Source organism: Elephas maximus, chromosome 5, assembly GCF_024166365.1.
Source record: "Elephas maximus indicus isolate mEleMax1 chromosome 5, mEleMax1 primary haplotype, whole genome shotgun sequence".
In the NCBI taxonomy this organism is placed as follows: domain Eukaryota; kingdom Metazoa; phylum Chordata; class Mammalia; order Proboscidea; family Elephantidae; genus Elephas; species Elephas maximus.
In genome coordinates, this window is record NC_064823.1 from 82,033,768 (window position 1) to 82,055,759 (window position 21,992).

Genomic DNA, 21,992 nt, shown 5'->3' on the forward strand with positions numbered 1-21,992 from the left:
TATAGATATAAGCAACACTCTATTTCTGCATTTATGATTATTCAGAAAACCCGTTGCTGTTGAGTCGATTCCAACCTGGCCTATAGCAACCTTATAGGCCAGAATAGAACTGCCCAACAGGGTTTCCAAGGATAAGCTGGTAGATTCAAACTGCTGACCTTTTGGTTAGCAGCTGTGCTCTTAACCACTGAGCCACCAGGACTACACCTAAAAAAGGCTGGGTGTTAAATAAATGTTAATAAATGAAAGAAGGTCGGGGAATAGTCATTCTTAGGTTGGTGCTATGATGTGTTGTCAATTTTCAGTGTTAAAGAGACTAGTAGTATGTAGAAGAAGAAAGTGGGCTTTGTAACTTGACATACCTGATTTAAAATCTTGGCTGAGTGATTTATACATGTATAACTTCAGGTAAAGAAATTATTCTCCCTAAGCCTGGGTCTCCATATCTGTAAAATGGGAATGAAAATACTTACCTTGCAGGTTGTTGTGAGGATTAAATGAGATGCCTGCAAAGAGCCTGGAACTTAGAAGGTACTCAGGTCCTGGCCATAGTCATAATCATCATCCTGTGGCCTTGGAATGGGTGAGGGAAAGCTATGTGTTACTCTGTCCCAGAGCCACCAAGCCGATTATACATACATCAGGGATTCTTGGGATGAGATTTGCCATTGAAGACAAGAGATGTTATTACCAGAGACAGAAATTGAGGGCATATTATTTATACCTCTGTAACTGAGATGAAATCTGGCATATTGACATAGACAATATCCCTCCAACATCCATTTGAAAGTCTCCAGATGAAAAAGTTAGACATAAAGTAAAATCACTACTGGTGCTTTCACTAGTGAGAGCAGCATATAGGGTAATAGTAAAAATGACGAAAGTGGCAATTCCATTGAAATGTGGGCTGAAGCATACGTATTATGTTGGATCCATAGTTAAAACAGTCTGGGCTTTTCATAGTTCTCTAAGGGCGAGCAGTTTAACTCCAGGTATTGCCTTTATTGACAGCAATATAGGGTTTATGCATATCACAGACCAAAAGCAGTCAGTGACACGACTGTCAGAACTTCAAGGTGAGAATAAAAAAGCAGATGCCATAATTCTAAGAAAAATTGGAGAGGTTTATGTGAAGACTTGGTTAAAAAATGACTTGTGGACTCCCCAAAGCATAGGACTAACCCTTTTGACTTTGGACCATGTAAGATCGCCTTGAAGTTTTTGGTATACTTTGAGGCTAATGTCCAGCATGCGTATATCACTTTTTCATCCATAAAATGCTTTGACATACCTTAACTCTTTTAATTATCACGTTACTTTTCTATTGCTGCATAATATTTACTACAAACTTAATGGTTCAAAACAACACACATTTGTTCTCTCACATTTTCTGTATGTCAGATGGCTGGACACAGCTTAGCTGGATCCTCTGCTTAGCGTCGTACGAGGTTGCAGTTAAGGTGTTTAGATACTGGAGGATAAACTGGAAATGAATATGCTTCCAAGCTCACTTATGTTATCGGAAGAATTCATTTGCTTATGGTTGTAGAACTGAGGGCGCTAGCTTCTTGCTGGACTCTCAGCTCCTAGCGACTGCCATGAGGTTTTAGCATCAGCTCCTGTTGTCATTGTTAGTTGCCATCAAGTCAATTCTGACTAATGGTGACCATGCATGCACAATGGAACTGCTCTATAAGGTTTTCAAATTTGTGGCCTTTTAGAAGCAGATCGCCAAGCCTGTCTTTTGAGGTACCTCTGGGTGGGTTCAAACCGCCAACCTTTCAGCTAGTAGTCAAGCGCTTAACTCTTTGTGCCATGCAATTACCTTCATCAGCTCCTAGAGCCCACCATTAGCTCCTGGAGGCTGCCCACAATTCCTTGGCATATGGACTTTCCCATTATAACTCTTTGTTTACTTCATCAATCCAGCAAAGAGTCTCTAGAGAGAGTCTGCTAGCATGATGGAGTCTTATGTAATGTAATGTAATCATGGGAGTGAACTTCCATAATTTTTGCCATGTTCTATTTGTTAGAAGCAAGTCACAGGACCCACCTGCACTCCAGGGCATGGGATTAAACAAAGGCATGAATATCAAGAGGTAGAGATCATAGGGAGCCACTTAGATTCTGTCCATCACAGTTATTAACACAGTCCTTTGAGATAGGTAGGTAGATGCTCTTACTTCTGTTATACAGGTAAAGATGCTGATTTGTGTTCAGTTAGTCAGAGGTTAAATGAACTGATGCTTAAGGCTATACAGTTCATAGGAAGTAAGATTAGACCCATGCTCTCTGACTCCTATTTCTGTGATGCATATTCAGTATCTAACTACCCTATATATTTTTATATCTACTCATTTATCTATTCGTCCATGCAACCACCCTCGTCAAATATTTTTTCCACTTCATCAAGATACTTCTTGTATACCTGTGATCAAAATTCACCAGAACTCATCTCCCTGAACCCAGAAAAATTAGCCCTTTGTCACTGTTAGACAGGATAAGATAGATTCTGCTGCAGTAACAAAACAACTCCAGAATCTCCAGTGATTGAAAACAATGAAGGATTATTTCTTGCTCATCCTCCACATTCATTACAGATCAGCAGGATGCTCTGTTCCACGTCTTCTTACTTCAGGACCCAGGCTGACGATGCATCTTGAATATTGCCAATCACCATGCCAGAGGCAAAAGCTCCGGAGAGTCTTGCAATGACAAGTAAATGTTCTGACCTGGAAAGCATACATATGACACCTACTTAGAGTTTATTGGCTAGAATAAGTCACATGACCCTACCTAATCATAAGGGAGGCAGAAAGTGCAATCTTAACACTGTTCGAAAAATTGGGAAGATCCAGAAATAATTGGTGAAAATAATTACTACCACAGTAATGGAACTGGTTGACCTCAAAATGAGCCCATGGTATCTTCTCATTGTTCATGGCCTTGGTCCGGAATCCCCCACCTGACCTGTGGGTGGGCCCAGGGGATATGGCTGGGGCACTCTGCTTCCAGACTTGTTCCTGACAGTAGAGCTTTTGACCTCATGACTAATTTACTTCTTCAGAGCTGTATTTCTCCTAAAATCTGAGGTTTGCAACAGCTTCTCCAGGTCGGGTTTCTGCTTTCCTTCTTTGTCACATTTTTTACTTTGTTTTCATGTTGACACTTTTTTCAGCAGTTCTAGGTAAATGAATCTTCAAGTCTTACTGTGGCCCTGGGACCCTAAACAGGCCCCACAAGCTAATGCCTCTATGAGTCAAGCCTGGCACTGTGAGCAAGTCATTGATAATACCATGATGAATGCCACATGGGGAAAAAATATGACTATATCATTAAGTATTCTCCAAGTTCCTTACTTCAGAGCTACTGTAGGGACAGATCTAAATTTAATTAGCAAGTATCATAAAAAAGGAAAAATCAATGGAAAAAACGGATCAGAGGATTAGGCATCACTGAACTCAGCAGGAAAGCATAGCTGACCATTCTCGAGGTGAATAGTTATCTGAAGCAAGGTGAACAACAGCACAGCCTATCAGTTGCATGCCCATTTTGGCTCAGTGTGAGAGCTGCAAAAAGTGAGCTAAAATATTAATGCCGTGGTAAACCATCTTAGAAGTAGATTGTATTAGCGCAGCGTTCTCAGTGGGTGCCTTCACTGCTGGAACAAAGGCACTAAAGAATAAAGAAGAACTGGGCTAAATACATGTTCACAGCAAAGGAAATATTTTTCATCCTACAGCCATATTCTATTTCAACCTTTTAAACATTTCTGTCAACTCATCAACTAAACTGTAATCAACCTAGTTGCCTATAAATTGCATTACTGTTACAGCATATCAAAGAAATCTGCTTGTGAACAAAGAAAATGGTGGATCTGGAAATGACTCCTTTATTAAAGCAAAATCCACTACTTCTAAGGTTTATCCCCAAATAGGGTATTTGATGGTCAGGAGGTGACGGGATGAAGTAACCCTCCTTCGGCCTCTGAGATTCTTCCACTTTGATTCTTGTGACCACAGTCCTTGGAGTCTCTGAGTCTCTGCAGCTGTTCAGGTTCAGCTTTGAGGCTGTGGTTCACACCAAAACAGAAGCCTCTTCCTTGTTCCCTCTAGCACCGCCAAGGCAGGCTGGAAATTAGACAAAGACTTTAGAGAGCAAAGAGATAAATAAACCTCGATAACTTACAAAGTAGAGGTTACTGGTCCTTTCTAAGTTTGCTCATTGCTAGGGCTTGTCAGCCCTGTTACTTTACATGCCCTGTCTAAGTGTCTTAATCTGGGTTTTCCCAGAAGTAGACCTTGAAACATGGTTCTAGGTGAAGTAGTTGATTTAGGAGAACACAACAGGAAGCACAATGAGGGAGTGGAAACATGAGGCAGGCAAGGGAGGAAAGCCAGTAGAATTAATGAGTGGGTACCACAGTGGGCAACTGGTTTAATCCCACCGGGGACCCTCTGAGACAATGTAGAACACACCTCAGAATTGGTCTGCTAAAAAGAGAGGAAGATGGGATATTTATCCACTGACTTCCATCCCTCACTGTTGAGAGCTGGTCCTATGGGTATTTATTCTTCAGCACTTCACCCAGCTTGCCCTGCATGTGTGCTGAGCACATTCCCAGAGAAAGTCCTCAGGCCAAGAGATGGAGGCGCTTGAAGAAGGAAGCCTTTAGGAGAGTGCCTGTGAACTCTCCACCAAAGAAGCAGATGCCCCGAGGGTGGGCCCAGGGGATATGGCTGGGGCACCAACATTATCTGCTATGGGAACCCTAAAGGGCTAGCACAACTTCATAGGCTCCTCACCAAGGTTGCTCACTGGCCTGCTCCTTGTCTCTCTGGTAGACCTTTTCCCTACCTCACAAGAACCAGTCTCCTGCAACTGTTGTTCTCAGTGAATGGTGTAATGAATGGTATTTGCGCAGTGCATGCGCACAAACACACACATACTGCAGAAGTAGTTAAGTGACAGTCAAGATTTTAGCTCCTTGTGATTTCCCATTTCCCCTGCTGCTAGAAAGTGTTTTTGATATGCTATAGTGAAATTACTCACCCAAATGCTGCCACAGATATTTACATTCTTAAAAAGTCACTGCAAATGAAGCTATAATGATAGAAAGTCTGTAAAAACAGGAGCTTTTTGCTTGTTACAAGATTGCATTATACATGTGTCAAAACTCATAGGACTATACAATACAAAGAGTGAACCCTAATGTAAACTATGGACATTAGTTAATAATTACATAGCAATATTGGTCCATCAGTTGTAACAAACGTACCACATAAATGCAAGGTAGTAATAATGAGAGAAACCATACGCAGGAGGGGGCAGGCTATATGGAAACTCTGTACTTTCTGCACAATTTCTCTGTAAAACCAAAAACTGCTCTAAAAAATAGCCTATTAAATAAAAAGCAGAAGTCCATCAAACTCTTTCTAGCTCATTTTAATACAGCAATTGATAATAGTTTAATTAAATTAAAATGAAAACCCGGGACAAATGCTCAACTATTAGTGATATAGGGACAACAGGCAACAGATAACATCTGGGACATCCTCTGGCCAGCCAGGATATAGGGTTGTCCTGCCCCAAGTTCAACCTTCCCTTATTCTTTTTTGGAATATTTTGTTGTGCTTTAAGTGAAAGTTTACATAGTAAATTTGTTTCCAGTTCAATAATTCATACACAAATTGTTCTGTGAAACTGGCCGTAAGCCCTGCAATGTGTCAGCACTCTCCACATCTCCATCCTTGGTCCCTGTTTCCATTAACTTGATTTCCCCGCTCCTTCCTGCCTTCTCATCTTTGCTTTTAGGTAAATGTTGCCCTTTTGGTCTCCTATAGGTGATCGTTATAAAAAAAAACCAAACCCATTGCTGTCAAGTTGATTTCAACTCATAGTGACCCTGTAGAGCAGAACTGCCCATAGGGTTTCTGAGGAGTGGCTGGTGGATTCAAACTGCCCAGCTTTTGGTTCACAGCCAAGTTCTTAGCCACTGCGCCACCAGGGCTCCAGCTGATTGTTATAAGGAGTATGTATCTCAAGGGTGTAGTAGTTGTAGTTGAGTAAAGTTGAGTTTAGTTGAAGAGGCCTGGCCCTAACCTCCTTTACATGTAACCCAGGCCTGAGTGGTTGCACACATAGGGCTCCGTTCTCTGGCCATGGGGTTTTGTCTAAAATGGACACATACTCAAGCCTGGCTAATCTGTCTTTCCTGGGAATCAGAGATTTCTTCCATGGAAGCTGGGAGAAAGGAGTACATGTTGCCTTTCTTCTTGAGCCATGAGCTGTTACAGGTGTTGGCAGCAATGTCCCTGGCGCACTGATAAAGCCTGTTTGTGGCAGTAGACTCTTGCTGGGGAGAGAGAGACTGAGAGAGAAAAAGAGGGAAGGGAAGGGAATCTTGATAATCTCATCTGAATCTTTAGGCCCAGTTGAGCCTAAAGTCCAGAGCCAACTCTGGACTTCCTGGTTATGTGAGTAGTGTTTTCCCTTTTTGTCTTAAGCCAGCTTCAGTTCAGTTTTTTAAACTTAGAACAGAAAAAACTCTGATCATTGTAGCTGGACTTGTCTTGAGTCCTTGGCTACACAGGTTAGATCCTCCAGGGCTAGGAGGTAGCTGGAACAGGAGTGCTAGCTGAATGAATAAGAAACGAACAAAGGAATGAAGGAAAGAACTAACTAACCAATCAACCAACTAACTAATAACTAACCAAAATTTTCTTTCTAACTCATATATTTATCAGATTAACAATCCTTATTTATTTAGGAGTACGTCTTTGTTATCTAGTGCTGCTATAACAGAAATACTACAAGTGGGTGACTTTAACAAACAAATTTATTTTCTAATAGGTTCTTGTTGTTGTTAGGTGCTGTCAAGTCAATTCTGTCTCATAGCAACCCCATGTACAACAGAATGAAATACTAACTGGTCCTGCACCATCCTCAAAATGACTGTTACACGTAAGTCCGTTGTTGCAGCCACTGTGTCAATCCGTCTCGTTGAAGGCCTTCTTTTTTGCTGACCCTCTAATTTACCAAGCACCATGTCCTTTTCCAGGGACTGATCCTTCTGATAGCGTGTCCAAAGTATGTGAGACATAGTCTCGCCATTCTTACTTCTAAGGAGCACCCTGGCTGTATTTCTTCCAAGACAGATTTTTTTGTTCTTTTGGCAGTCCACGGTAGATTCAATATTCTTCACCAACACCACAGTTCAAAGGCATCAATTCTTCTTTGGTCTTTCTTATTCATTGTCCAGCTTTCACATGCATATGAGGTGCCTGAAAACACCATGGCTTGGGTCAGGTGCACCTTAGTCTTCAAGGTCACATTTTTGCTTCTTAACACTTTAAAGAAGTCTTTTGCAGATTTGCCCAATGCAATGTGCCTTTTGACTTCTTGACTGCTGCTTCCATGGGTGCTGATTGTGGATCCAAGTAAAATGAAATTCTTAACTTCAGTGTTTTCTCCATTTATCAAGATGTTACTTATTGGTCCAGTTGTAAGGATTTTCATTTTCTTTATGTTGAGGTATAATCCATACCTAAACCTGTAGTCTTTGATCTTCATCAGTAAGTGCTTCGAATCCTCTTCACTTTCAACAAGCTAGATTGTGTCATCTGCCTAACACAGGTTGTTAATGAGTCTTCCTCCAAACCTGATGGCCTGTTCTTCTTCATATAGTTCAGCTTCTTGGATTACTTGCTCAGCATACAGATTGAATAGGTGTGGTGAAAGGATACAACCCTGACGTACACCTTTCCTGACTTTAAACCATGCAGTATCCCCTTGTTCTGTTTGAACAACTGCCTCTTGATCTATGTAAAGTTTCCTCACGAGCAAAATTAAGCGTTCTGTAATTCCCATTCTTCACAATGTTATCCATAGTTTGTTATGATCCACACAGTCGGATGCCTTTGCATAGTCAATAAACACAGGTAAAAATCTTTCTGGTACTCTCTGCTTTCATCCAGGATCCATCTGACATCAGCAATGGTTCCACGTCCTCTTTTGAATACGGCTTGAATTTCTGGCAGTCCCCGGTTGATTTACTGCTGCAGCCGCTTTTGGATGATCTTCAGCAAAATCTTACTTGTGTGTGATGTTAATGATATTGTTCAACAGTTTCCGCATTCCGTTGGATCACCTTTCTTTGAGATAGGCGTTAATATGTATCTCTTCCAGTTGATTGGCCAGGTAGTTGTCTTTCAAATTTCTTGGCATAAATGAGCAAGCACCTCCAGCGCTGCATCTGTTTGTTTAAACATCTCAGTTGATATCCCATCAATTGCTGGAGCCTTGTTTTTTGCCAGTGCCTTCATCCCTGGTGGTGCAGTTGGTTAAGAGGTACTGCTGCTAACCAAAAAGGTCGGCAGTTTGAATCCACCAGCCATTCCTTGGAAATCCTGTGGGGCAATTCTACTCTGTCGTATAGGGTTGCTATGAGTCAGAATCGACTTGTTGGCTATGGGTTGGGTTTCAGTGCAGCTTGGACTTCTTCCTTCAGAATCATCGGTTCCTGGTCATACACTACCTTCGGAAATGGTTGAACATTGACCAATATTTTTTTTTTTTGGTATAGTGACTCTGTGTATTCCTTTCATCTTCTTTTGATGCTTCCTATGTTGTTTAATATTTTCCCCATAGAATTCTTCAGTGTTGCAACTTGAAGCTTGAATTTTTTCTTCAGTTCTTTCAGCTTGAGAAATGCCGAACGTGTTCTTCCCTTTTGGTTTTCTAACTGCAGGTCTTTGCACATTGTCATTACAATAGTGTACTTTGTCTTCTTGGGAAACCCTGGTGGTATAGTGGTTAAGTATTATGGCTGTTAACCAAAAGATTGGCAGTTTGAATCCACCAGGTGCTCCTTGGAAACCCTATGGGGAAGCTCTACTCTGTCCTATATGGTCACTGTGAGTCGGAATCGACTCGATGGCAACAGGTTTGGTTTTTGTTGGTTTTATCTTCTCAAGCTGCCCTTTGAAATCTTCTGTTCAGCTCTTTTACTTCATCATTTCTTCTGTTTGCTTTAGCTACTTGACATTCAAGAGCAAATTTCAGAGGCTCTTCTGACATCATTTTGGTCCTTTCTTTCTCTCCTGTCTTTTTAATGACTTCTTGCTTTCTACATGTATGATGTCCTTGAAGTCATTCCACAACTTGCCTAGTCTTTGGTTATTAGTGTTCAACACGTCAGATCTGTTCTTGAGATAGTATCCAAATTCAGGTGGGATATGCTGAAGGTCATATTTTGTTTCTCATGGAATTGTTTTATTTTCTTCAGCTTCAACTTGAACTTGCATATGAGCAATTGATGGTCTGTTCCGCAGTCTGCCCCTGGTCTTGTTCTGACTGATGATATTGAGCTTTTCCATTGTCTCTTTCCACAGATGTAGTCAGTTTGATTCCTGTGTATTCCATCTGATGAGGTCCGCATGAATAGTTGTAGTTTATGTTGTTGAAAAGTGGTATTTGCAGTGAACCAGTCATTGGTCTTGCAAAATTCTGTCATGCAATCTCCAGCATCGTTTCTATCACCAAGGCCATATTTTCCAACTACCAATTCTATCTTTTGCATTCCAATTACCAGTAAAAAAATTACCAGTACTTATATAAAAAAAAATGCATCCTGATTGAATGATCAATTTCCCACTGCAGAAGTTGATAAAAGTGTTCAGTTTCTTCATCTTTGGCCTTAGTAGTTGGTGGCTAAAATTGAATAATAGTCATATTAACTGGTCTTCCTTGTATGCATGTGGATATTATCCTATCACTGACAGCATTGTACTTCAGGATAAATCTTGAAATGTTCTTTTTGATGAGGAATACAATGCCTTTCCTCTTCAAGTTGTCTTTCCCAGCATAGTAGACCATATGACTGTCTGATTCAAAATGGCCAATACTAGTCATTTCAGCTCATTAATGCCTAGGATATCGATGCTTATACATTCCATTTCATTTTTGGTGATTTCCAGTTTTCCTGGATTCATACTTCGTACATTCCACATTCCAAATATTAATGGATGTTTGTAGCCATTTCTCCTCATTTTGAGTCATGCCACATCAGCAAATGAAGGTTCTGAAAGCTCGACTCCATCCATGTCATTAAGGTCAACTCTTCTTTGAGGAAGCAGCTCTTCCCGGGTTGTCTTTTGAGTGCCTTCCAATCTGAGGGGCTCATCTTCCAGAACTATATCAGACAGTGTTCCACTGCTGTTCATAAGGTTTTCACTGGATAATTGTTTTCAGCAGTAGACCACCAGGTCCTTCTTGCTAGTCTGTCTTAGTCTGCAAGCTCAGCAGAAACCTGTCCACTGTGGGTGACCCTGCTGGTATTTGAATATCGGTGGCATAGCTTCCATCATCACAGCAACACACAAGATTAGGAGGGTAGAGTTCTAAATTCAGGGCACAGACTCTGGGGGAAAGCTCTTCTCACTCCTTTTCTCAGGGAAAAGGTCTTTGTCTTTTTTCAGCTTCTGCTCCTTGATTCCTTGGTGATCTTCATGAGGCATGGAATCTTTCTTCCCGCATCCGTGTTTCCTTGCTTCTCTGCCTAATATACTGTTTTTATATCTCAAAAGTGATTGGCTTAATATACACCCTATACCTGTATGGCCTCATTAACGTAACAAACAAAACCCTATTCCCAAATGAAATTACATCCACAGGTATAGGGGTTGGCATTCCAACACATATTTTGGGGGGACACGATTCAATACATAACAGGATACATATACACACACACACATATATATATTTGTTTATTTTCCAATTGTTATTAGCATAACTAAGCAGAGTTATGCTGACAAAGTCTTAATGGCCTTTGTTTCATCTCATTTTATTTATTTCCATACACATGCAGTCTAGACTCATGCAGAAAGCCTTTTAATCAAAAATTAATTTTTCTAATCCAGGAAATGTGTGGAACATATAGAAAGAGCTTTGAAATAAAAAGTGGGTCATCTTATGCAGATACTTTACATTGGTCTTCTAGGTCAGGGAATGTTTGCTCAGCACACTGTACCGTGAGGGAGACAAATAAAAAAACAAAAAACCAAACCCATTGCCATCGAGTTGATTCTGTCTCATGGTGATCTTATGTGTATAGAGTAGAACTGTGCTCTATAGGATTTTCAATGGTTGATTTTTGAAAGTGGATTGCCAGGTCTTCCTTTTGAGGTGCCTCAGAGTGGACTTGAACTTCCAACCTTTCAGTTAGTAGTTGAGCACTTAAAGCTTTGAGATAAGAAGTGGGTCATCTTAGGCTGGTACTTTGTATTGGTCTTCCAGGTCAGTAAGTCTCTGCTCAGCAGGCTGTATTGTGAGAGACGTGATAGGGGGAAAGTAAAATAAGTGACATTTCCCAGCATCCTTCCTTCACATTTTATCTTCACAATGCAAATACAGTTTTGTTTGGAATTTCCCAAAATGTTCAAATTACTTGTAGATTAAGTGATGTTTACAAACTTCTGAATTGTTACCAGATTAGAATGGACAATCAAAACTTGATAGTATGAGCAAAGAGGAAAAGGAAAACAACAAACCTCAGGATAAAACCCCAGGATAAAGGAGTAAATTCAGCTACTCTGTCAAGTGTATTTGCCCAATTTATTAAGTAATTCAGTAAACAGTTTTTAAACACCCTATGTGAAAGTCCCTATGTTAGGCAATACTTTGGTGGTGGTGATGGTGGAGTGGAAGTGGAGAATAGGCAGGAGGAAGTCTGCACTTGAGTTGACAGTGGATAATAAAGGAAGTTAGAAGAGAAAATAAGGAACTATGGTAGAGGGTGAAATTTTGTAAGGGCAATAAAACCAGTTACCGTTGAGTTGATTCCAACTCATGACGACTGTATGTGTGCAGAGTAGAACTGCTCCATAGGGTTTTCAAAGCTGTGACCTTTTGAAAGCAGATCACCAGACCTTTTTTTCCAAGGCTTCTCTGGGAGAGTTCAAACTGCCAACCTTTTTGCTAGCAGCCTAGCGCTTAACTACACCACCCAGGGAATCCTAACGGCAATAAAAGAGATGCAAGCAATGTGAAGTTGCAGCGATTGAAGAAGTCCTATCTGGGATGGAGAATCAAGAGAGAGCTCATGAAGGAAGTTCTCAAGGCTCAGCATTTTAGTTGAGGTTTAGTTGAGATTTCTGCAGATGAAAATCAAGAGGGAGAACACTGGCAATTTATACAGTCTGAAGGAGCAGAGTGATATGGGTTTGGTTTGGCTGGAGTGCAGGACATGTGCATGAGAGTGACTGGAAATGAGGCTAGAAAGTTTGCTTCTACCAGAACTAAAAGGGCTTTAAACATTAGAGTTCTTACCTGTAATTATTAAGACAATGAGGAGCCACTGAAAGTTATTGAGCAGGAGAGTGTATGCCCAGAGTAGTTCTTTAGGAAGATGGATTTGGCAACTGAATGTGACGTGAGTGAAGAGAACCTCGGTGTGGAAGGTAGTGAGGGGGTCATCTTTCTTTCAGGGGTGGTATGTCTGACCAGTGTGTAATCAACCTTGGTTTAAAAGACAGCCCTTGTGCAACAAGAGGTTGCCTAAACTCAACACCTAGGACTAGACTGTGCTTGCTGGCTGAAGTTGCCATCCCTGTTACCAGGAAGGCAGCAATGCCAGAAGAAAAGACGACAGCAGATGAAAAATAGGCAGCATCCATTGTCCCCACACTCGGAACTAATCAAACACACAAGAGCTTTACAATCAGCGCTGGGCTTAGGAAGTGCCAACTGGCAGAGCACAGCAGGTGATGGAAGGAAAGATTACATGCAGCTCACTGTGCTGAAACAGATTCACCTCCCAGGAGGACCTTCCCAGGGAAATGGGGAGAGGCAGGTGGCCTCCTGTCACTAGAACTGCCTACACATCACATCAAAGGACAACTACAACAGCCAGGATCTCTGCGAGAAGGCTAAAGAGCAGAGATTCCACTTCCTCACCTGTAAAATGGCAGGTATTTTGAGGATTAAATTAAATAATACCTATGCAGCCCTTGGTAAAGTGCCTGAGACATAGTGTTACGGATAGAATTATGTCCTCCCCCCACCCCAATATGTGTTGAATCTTAACCCCTGTACCTGTGGGTATAATCTCATTTGGGCATAGAAGTTTCTTTGTTATGTCAGTGAGGCCATATTAGTGTAGTGTGTTTTAAGCCAATCACTTTTGAGATAGAAAAAGAGAAGTTTAGGCAGAAAAGCAAGGAAGCACAGATGGGGGAAGATAGATGCCACACCACATGAAGATTGCCAAAGACCCGAGGAATAGAAGCTGAAAAGAGAGAAGGACCTTCCTCCAGAGCCCACAGAGAGAAAGTCTTCTCTTAGAGCTAGTGCCCTGAATATGGACTTCTAGCCTCATAAACTGTGAGAAAACAAATTTCTCTTGGTTAAGCCACCCACTTGCGGTATTTATGTTATAGCACTAAGAAACTAAGACACATAGCAAACTGTCGTTGTTTCCAAAGGATGCTCCTGGGATAGTGTGCCTGTGGAGCTAAGGATGACCCATTTCACAGCCTAGTACTTCTGTCCGTGGGAGATGTTGGGATAGCCATCTGATTTGCATTTGAGGCTGTAACTCAGGGACAGTCATGTGAATTGATTTGATGCCTTTACTGCACGATTCTGACAGGACTCTATGAGGCAAATCACTTTATCTATTGTCATGACTTCTCACTCCTTTTCTCAGTCTGACATTCAGCCTGGCCTGACTCTTCCTGAGTACTTCTGCCCTATTTCCTGGTTTCTTCTTCCCTGCCATCAAGAAACTTCAGGTTATGTGCTAAAGGCGCAGGGATCTGGCAAGCTATCCTGAGACTTCTTTTGGTGCAAGTAAGCGGAGAAGAAGGTAGAAAGTATAGTTGCACCGCCTTTTGGATAAATACGGAAACTCCAAAGAGACAGTAAAGCAGGAATTAAGTTTGCCAAGAGGACTACTTGGGGCATTTGGGCTGCTTAGGTGCCAGTTTCTGGCCAGACTCCTTCCTTCTTTCCTTCTGTTGCTCTCTCTTCCACAGTATAAAGAGTAAGACAGACCTTGCCTTGTAGCAAACTGTAAGAGGGAGTAAGACACGTACGTGAATGGTCCCACCTGGGAGAGAGAAGTATCCTAAAAGGGACTCAGATGATGTGATATTATGAGTTTGGAGTGGGGAGCAGTGGTTGCCAATTGGAAGAGTCATGGAAGGCTTCAAAGGAGGAAGTGGAAATGAAGCTGGGTTCTGAAGGACTGGTAAGATTTAGACATTTGACATAAAGGGGGAAGATTAACAGCTTAAATAAGGTATGAAAAGGAAAAAATGGTAATCATATAAAGGGATGAAACCTTATTTTGGCCAGATTTCTCAGTGCGTGAAGGGAAGACTGGGCCAGGCTAGGGAGGAGTTTGGATGTTAGGGTGGGGATTTGGGACATTAATCTATAGCATTTGGGAGCGGATGGGTGATATCAGAATTGTGCTTTAAAAACCAAACCCTTTGCCACTGAGTCAATTCTTACTCACAAAGACCTTACAGGACAGAGTAGAACTGCCCTGTAGGGTTTCCAAGGCTGTAATCTTTAAAGAAGCAGACTGCCACATCTTTCCCCATAGAGCAGCTGGTGGGTTTGAACTGCTGACCTTTTGGTTAACAGCTGAGTGCTTAACCACTGCACCACCAGCGCTCCTTCGAACTGTGCTTTGGGAAAGTTAATTCATTTTGCATTGTGTAGGATAGGCAGGTGGGAGAGGAAATGGGAAACAGAAGGATAGTTTGCAAGTATTGCAATGGTTCAGGCAAAAACTATGGATAAGAACTCAGTACTGCCAGGGGAAGGGGGAAAAAGTTAGAAATTAATAGAATGCTTGCTATGGAGTTAGCAGAAATTGGTAACTGAGTGAATATATAGGGCATGAACAAGAAAGCAGCTGCAAGGCAAGGACACCAAGAAATGCCAGGAGCCAAGAGAAGCTGGGAAAGACGCAAGGAATAGTTCTCTCTCGGAGCCCTCAGAGGGAATCAACATGGCCAAGACCCTGATTTGAATTTGTAGCTTCTGGAACTGTGAAACAATAATTTTCTGTTGTTATAAGAAAACAAACAAAAAACAAGAATGACTTTCCTGCTTTTTTCCTTCTGGGGTTGCCTAACTCTCTTCACCCCTTAAGGATTCTGCTACCCTTGGCTGAACACATTTTCTTACAAATTTCTTCTTTAGGCTTTGCCCTTCTTCCCTCCTCTAACCTCACCCCTCTTCCGTTGATAGTGTGAAGACGCTTCTCATTTATCATCATCGACTCAGACAAAGAGGCATTCTGGTTTTCTTATGGACGATGCAGTTCTTACAGTAACTGTTACTGAGGATTTCACATTTAGAAAGCTTTTCACAGTGCATTTGCACTGTGGGAAAATAACCAAGATTTCTCCAGAGTCCCTAGGTTGGTATATGAATTACTAGGTCAAGCTTTATTTTTGGTGGGAGTGGGAAGGGGAAAGAAGAGGTTTGTTCAGGGATATTACTGACAAAGCTTGTGAGTGTGACAATTTTTTGCTTGTTCCACTGTGATATCTCCTTCAAAACAATAATCAATTAGGCCCGTGGCAGCAGCTGCTTGTCAGCATCGACCTGCCTGCCTGGATTCTGTTGGAATTCTTCCAATTTCTCACTCCATCTGTCTTTTAGGTCTTACTTGAGTCTAATTGGTGGTAGACAGTAGGGCAAATCTTCTTCTTTTGAAATTTCTTTTGTTGCTGATATCCTAAATATTTCCTTCCTCTCGCCCTCCCTTTCTCTCTCTCCCTTCCTCCCCCTTTTCTCCCACAGATACAAAGATGTATAAATAAGTCATTTCAAACTTTTTTGGATGTGATTAAAACAGCAAGGAGTTCCTGGGTGGTACAAATGGTTAAGCACTCAGCTGCTAACTGAAAGGTTGGTGGTTTGAGTCCACTCAGAGATGCCTCAGAAGAAAGGCCTGGTGACTTGCTTCTGAAAAATAAGCCATTGAAAACCATATGGAGCACAGTTCTGCTCTGACACACATGGGGTCACCACAAGTCATGCTCGACTTAATGGCAACTGGTTTTTACTGGTTTAAAACAGCAAAGGTTCATTTCTTGGCCCATGTCTTGACTATGGCTCTGTGGCTCTGCTCCATGTGTCTTCTTGGTTCTGGGATCTAGGCTGAAGGAGCTGCCCCAATCTTGGTCTCATGCAGAAGAAGAGTGATGGACTCATGCAGAGGGCTTACAGTTTCTGCTTAGAGGTGGCACATGTCACCTAGGGTTTGTTTGTGTTGTTATAGCAGAAGCCCATTTCTGTATTTGCCAGCTTTTGCTAGGTTATACTGCACTGAAAACAACCCTTGAATCTCAGTGGATTACAACAATAAAGCTTCAATTCCTGCCATACGATGTGCCAATATGCCAGCTCTGTGTCAAAGGCAGCTCTGCAGCTTGTGACACTGCTCAAGCGTCTTCTTCATTCTGCCTTCCAGGCTGAAGGAATAGCCTCTCTCTTGGCTTCTTTGTCAAGGGAAAAGAACCTCAAACTTACCGTAGAAGTCAGGATTCTCTGGAGAAATGGAACCGATTATACACACATCATATTGTTATGCACATAACATGTGTCTTCTACGTTTTTTTGCCAACCACTCAGTCCCTCCCACCCCGTGAGGTATTTTCAGAAGTGTCGTTGTGCCCATTGTTTTTAACATGTTGCTGTAAAAAAATTAGCATAGTGTGGTGGGGGGAGAGGGAGTGGTTGGCAAACCAACGTGGAAGGTGTACACTGTGTAAAAAATATGAGGTATGTCTATACATACATACATATATATATATAGAGAGAGAAAGAGGTCTTACCATATATGTAATATGGTATGATATATGTATATTTCTTTATTATAGTAATTCTCTCTCTCCGTACTATAAACAATTGGCTCACACAATTGTGGGGGCTGGCAAGTCCAAAGTCTCAGGTCAGCAACAGGCTGGGAACTCTGACAATCTTGTGACCAAAATTATTAGGCCAGGAGGTGGGCTGGGAACTCCTGCAGCATGTCTATGTTATAGTCTTGAGGTAGTATCCTTCTGAAGCTTTGAGGAAGAATCTGTTCCATGCCTCTCTCCTAACTTCCAGCAGCTCCAGCCGTTCATTGGCTTGCAGGTGCAGTCACATGGCGTCCTTACTCTGTCTTTCTGAGTCTCTTCTTTTCACACCACTCAGATTGGATTAGGACCAGCCCTACTCTGGTATGACCTCATGCTGACATAACTGATAACGTCTTCAAAGACTCTATTTTCAAACAAGATCATGTTCACAGGTACCAGGGGTTAGGACTTTAACATAAATATTGAGGGGACAGAATTCCATCTATAACCTTATTTTTATTATTTTGGAAAAGAACTTCTTTGTTCCTTATGTGGTAAGGCATGGTTTCCTCTTCCTCTCCATCCTCTTTCCTCATGAGATCTCCATCCCTAAATCCTGGTCCGTACCAGATTGTTGTCGTTCTTGTTGTTGTTAGGTTCCATCCAGTCAATTTTTGACTTATAGCAACCCAATGTGACAGAGTTTTCCATCCCTCCGTCATAGCTTTTCCTAGGCTGTAAACTTTTATGGAAGCAAATTGCCAGGTCTTTCTCTCATGGAGCTGCTGAATTGGTTTGAACTGCCAACCGTTTGCTTATCAGCCGAGTACTTAACCATTGTGCCACCAGGACTCCTTATACCAAGCTGCAATAATAAAAAATAGTATTTGGCAAAAGGTGAAAAGATTTAGAGCTTCCTCTACTGTGATAATGCCCTTTGGTTTCCCACAAGTGTGAGTGATGTTAGCAGAACTAGTTTATCTTGTGGATACTTTATCTTGTGGACACTTCTAGGTTGGAAGCAGAGAGTTCTTCAGCCTCTCTGCTTACAGAAAGACTAGATCTATCCACTTCCCAAGTTCTCCCTCTCTTGCCCGCCCCACAAGGGGAAAAGTAGATGGAACTTATTTGCCAGAATTTAGAGGAAGAAGGAATAGAATCCTGGGGGGAAGGATGAGAGTTGAAGAGATGTAGGAGACCATCAGGGAAGAAGAGGATGAGGGAGGGAGACCAGAAAGGATGGTGTCTCTGACACCCACTTCTGGTAGATTTTGGGTTCAGGGGATAACTAAAGAGTTTTTTTTGTCCAGCCTCTGGTCTCTGTGTGTATATATGATTTCTTTTCCTGGAAATGGTTGTACATTGCTGCCTTTCTAATAGTTAAGGGCATAGGTACATAATCCCAATACATTACACAAATAAAAGTAGGACTGCTTTGCTTTGGTGGAGGGTTGGAAGACACTCCCACCTCACTCCAGCTCTTCAGAATCCTGGGGCTCTGAGAAATATAGTTCAAACATCTAAATGATAAAGTCATAATCCTGTGGTTCAATATCACTGAACCACTAAAAAAGACTTTTAGAAAAGGTATTACAGTTTTTTGTTGTGGTTGTTGGAAAATAAGGAGCAATTGCAACACCATCTGCTATGAATTAAATAGTGTTGCCCTCAAACATATGTTGAAGTCTTAACCTATGAATGTGACCTTGTTTGGAAATAGAATCTTTGAAGATATTATCATTTAACATGAGTTCATACTGGAGTAGGGTGGGTCCTAATCCAACCTAAGTGGTGTCACAGAGACAGAGAGAAGAAAGATGGCCATGTGAAGATAGAGGCAGAAAGGTAGTTATACTTCAGTTTCATACTAAGGAATGCCTGGTTCTACAAGAAGCTGGGAGAGACAGGAAAGGATCTTCCCCTAGAGCCATCAAAGAGAACTTGGTCCTGCTGGCACCCTGAATTTGGACTTCTAGCTCCCAGAACTGCGAGACAATAAATTTCCATTCTTTTAAACCACCCAATTTGTGGTGCCTTGTTTATAAATTTTTTTTTTTAGTTGTTTATAGCAGCCCTGGGAGATCAATACACCATCTCTTGGAGAATTCCCAAAAAGGGAAGACATAGACTAGAAGGCAAGGATTCCCTTATATATAATTTTTGCTTTAATAAATTTAAGTGCACCTGAAAAGAGAAACTGACAGTTCCACAATAATAGTAGGAGACTTCAACACACCTCTCTCGGTAAAGGACAGAACATGTAGAAAGAAACTCAACAAAGATACAGAAGAGCTAAAGGGCACAATCAGCCAACTTGACCTCATAGACATATATAGAACCCTCCACCCAGCAGCTGCCAAGTACACATTCTTTTCCAATGCACGTGGAACATTCTCCAGAATAGGCCACATCTTATGCCACAGAGCAACCCTCAATAAAATCCAAAACATTGAGATAATACAAAATGTCTTCTCTGACCACAACACCATCAAGGTAGAAATTAACAATAAGAAGAGCAAGGAAAAAAAATCAATCACATGGAAACTTAATAATACCCTGCATAAAAACCACTGGGTAATAGAAGAAATCAGAGATGAAATAAAAAAATTCCTAGAATCAAACAAGAATGAAAACACATCATACCAAAACCTTTGGGACACATCAGAGGCAGTCTTCGAATGTCAATTTATAGCAATAGATGCAAATATCAAAACAGAAGAAAGGGACAAAATCAAAACATTAGCTACACAACTTGAACAAATAGAAAGAGAACGGCACAAAAAAAAAAAAAGCCCACAACCACCAGAAAAAAAGAAATAATAAAGATCAGAGCAGAAATAAATGACATAGAAAATAGAAAAATAGAAAGAATCAATAAAACCAAAAGTTGGTTCTTTGAAAGGATCAACAAAATCGACAAACCACTGGCCAAACAGACAAAAGAAAAACAGGAGAGGACACAAATAACCCAAATAAGAAATGAAACGTGGGACACTGAAACAGACCCAACTGAAATAAAAAGGATCATAACAGAATACTATGAAAAACTATACTCCAATAAATTTGCAAACTTAGAGGAAATGGACAAATTTCTAGAAATACACTACCTATCCAAACTAACACAAAATGGTGCTGAAAATCTGAACAAACCCATAACAAGAGAAGAGATTGAAAAGATAATAAAAAAAAACTCCCAACAACAACAACAAAAAAACCCTGGCTCAGACGGCTTCACTGGAGAATTCTACCAAACATTCAGAGAAAAGCTTATGCCAGTACTACTCAAACTATTTCAGAACATAGAAAAGGAAGTGATACTTCCAAATTTATTCTATGAAGCCAGCATAACCCTGATACCAAAACCAGGCAAAGACACCACAAAAAAAGAAAATTACAGACCAATATCTCTCATGAATATAGATGCAAAAATTCTCAACAAAATTCTAGCCAATAGAATTCAGCATCATATCAAAAAAATAATACACCATGACCAAGTAGAATTCATACCAGGAACGCATGGATGGTTCAACATTAGAAAATCAGTCAACGTAATCCACCACATAAATAAAAGGAAAGAAAAGAATCAGATGATTATCTCAGTGTACACAGAAAAAGCATTCGATAAAGTCCAACCTTTATTCCTGAGAAGAATTTTTAATAAAATAGGTACAGAAGGGAAATTTCTCAACATAATAAAGGGCATCTATGCAAAACCAATGGCCAACATCATTCTTAAAGGAAGAGAGGCTGAAAACATTCCCCTTGAGAACAGGAACAAGACAAGGATGCCCATTATCATTTCGTTTTTAATATTGTGCTGAAAGCCCTAGCTAGAGCAATAAGGCAAGAAAAAGAAATAAAGGACAACAAAATTGGCAATGAAGAAGTTAAACTGTCCCTATTTGCGGATAATATGATTCTATACATAGGAAGCCCAAAAAACTCCACTAGACCACTACTGGAACTAATAGATCAGCAGAACAGCAGGAGACAAGATAAACATACAAAAATCAGTTGGATTCCTATATATCAGCAAACAGAAAGATGAAAAGGAAATCAGGAAAACAGTACCATTTATAATAGCCCCTAAAAAAATAAAATACTTAGGAATAAATCCAACCAGGGGTGTAAAAAACCTATAGAAAGAAAACTACAAAAACACTACTGCAAGAAACCAAAAGAGATCTACATATAAATGAAAAAACATACCATACACGTGGATAGGTGGACTCAACATTGTGAAAATTGCAATTCTGCCCAAAGCAATTTACAAATACAATGCAGTCCCCAACTAAATACCAACATTATTCTTTAAAGACATGGAAAAACTAATCATTAACTTTATACGGAAAGGGAAGAAGCCCGTGATAAGTAAAGCACTACTGAAGAAGAATAAAGTAGGAGGACTCACACTACCTGACCTCAGAACCTACTACACAGCTATGGTAGTCAAAACAGCCTGGTACTGGTACAATGACAGACACATTGACCAATGGAACAGAATTGAGAACCCAGATGTAAATCCATCCACCTATAGCCACCTGATCTTTGACAAGGCCCCAAAGTCCATCAAATGGGAAAAAGACAATCTTTTTAATAAATGGTGCTGGCAAAACTAGATGTCCATCTCCAAAAAAGGAAATAAGCATCATACTGCACACCATGTGCAAAAACTAATTCAAAATGGATCAAAGACCTAAATGTAAAGCCCAAAACTGTAAAGTTCATAGAAGAAAAAATAGGATCAACCTTACAGGTCCTAATATACATCAATAATAGGATACAAACCATAACCAACACCACACAAACTCCAGAAGATAAGCTAGATAACTGGGATCTTCTAAAAATTAAACACTTACACTCATCAAAAGACTTCACCAAAACAGCAAAAATGGAACTTATAGACTGGGAAAAAACTTTTGACTATTACAAATGAACGAAGGTCTAATCTCTAAAATCTATAGGAAAGTCCAACATCTCTACAACAAAAAGACAAATAATCCAATTAAAAAATGGGAAAGGAAATGAACAGACACTTCACTAAAGAAGACATTTAAGCGGCCAACAGACACAAGAGGAAATGCATGTGATGACTAGCCATTAGAGAAATGTAAATCAAAACCACAA